We start from the raw sequence: 1,750 nt of genomic DNA, 5'->3' as shown, positions 1-1,750 counted from the left end.
TTTGTTCCACTGCATGCCCATCAATGTTGTGTGGCTTAGTGCACATCCACCTCTTCAACACAAGAGTAAGTCATAAAACAAAAGCCCCTGGAACATTTTGTTCTGGGGAGTCTCTCATTATCACACAATGTGATTGTGCCCCATTTCTCAAAATGTTCTCCTAAATTATCATCTGTAGTTTCAAAGTTCATACCACTAATAAACAGTTTTCTCAACTGATCTTGTGAATGGTGACAGCCTGAGTCAGGCTAGGGCAGATTGGGTAGCAGTTTACCTCCATTTTGAGACTAGACTTATCTCTTCCACTTGTGCTCAGTATTGGTAGTTTTATTAGTTCTATTTTTAGATCTCTGAGGAACTTCCATATTGTTCTCCACAGTACTTGAACCAATTTACATTTCACCAGCAGTGTAGAAGAGTTCTTTTTTATCACAGCCCCACTGCCAGCAGTTATCATTTTCTGTTTTTATTTTTGTAATTTTTTTTTTATATTCACCATTCTGACTGGGGTTAGGAGGTGTCTGATTGTGGTTTTGACCTACATCTCCCTTATGATGAGGGATGTTGAGCATTTTTTTTTCATCTGGCTGTTTGTTTGTAGGTCTTTCTCAGAGAGTTGTATGCTCAGTTCATTTTCTCATCTTTTAATTGTATTGATTTTTTTTCAGATAAGTAGCTTGAGTTCTCTGTGTATTCAGGTTATCAGTCCCTTCTCTGAGGCATAGTTCACAAAAAACATTCTCCCATTTAGAGGATTGTTGGTTCGCACTAATTACTGTGTCTTTTGCTTTGCAGAAATTTCTTTTTCTTTACATTTATTTCTTTATTTAAATTTTAATTTACATTTTATCACATTTTTATAGTGCCTATTTCTTTTCCCAACACAAAACCTATGCATATCAGTAAAGACAAGGATATTACAATATACATTATCATTAGCAAATAGCTTCCCATTTTTTGTCAATTAAGCATATTTTTACCTATATTTTCCTTCCCCTTTACCCTCCCTCCCTTTTGCACTAAACTTTTTTTCACATTTTATTGATTCACGAAAGATCTCAAAGTATGGACAAAGCTAGAATCTAGTGATGAGTACACTGCAATTTTCTTCTGAAACATTTTTTTTACCTCTCTATTCCTCCTTTCACTAAAGAGAGGTATAAACTAATTAATTTGGAAAAAATAGGTTATCTCAATTTGGTATGTTATGCACAAAATCCCATAAGAATTCAATTTCTGATGCAAGGCAACAGCTACAATTTTCTTATTAAACTCATGCAAATAACCATTATATCACAAAATAAGAATGCTCAAAAATATTTTCCAATTGCAAAGGTGAAAGGAAGGGAGAAAAGTTTATGTTTCAATTTAAAAAATTCTTTAACACATTGCTGAACCCAACAACTCAAAAGAAAACAAAAATCCTCAAATCTGGAAGAGAAAGCATAGAAAAAAGTCAGTAATGTTTTAGGAAAAAGTAATAGAATTATATTTCACCAGCTCAGTCTTGCATAATCTCTTTTGTTGAATTTACAGTGTTTTGTGGTCTGACCTTTCTGTTAACATTCAACATTATTACTGATATTTCAGAACTTCTCCCTGCCATTAAGTTGGCTTTTTCCTTGGTCATTTTTTGTTCTCTTATTTGTCTTTCTGTAGTTTTCTTGGTATAGCACTCCCTTCAGAACTTCTCTAAGAGTTGGTCTGGTGTTGGTAAATTCTTTGAGGTTTTGTTTATCCAAGAATGTTG

Source organism: Tupaia chinensis, unplaced genomic scaffold (assembly GCF_000334495.1).
Source record: "Tupaia chinensis unplaced genomic scaffold, TupChi_1.0 Scaffold000037_22, whole genome shotgun sequence".
Taxonomy (NCBI): domain Eukaryota; kingdom Metazoa; phylum Chordata; class Mammalia; order Scandentia; family Tupaiidae; genus Tupaia; species Tupaia belangeri.
This window is presented reverse-complemented; position numbering follows the sequence as displayed.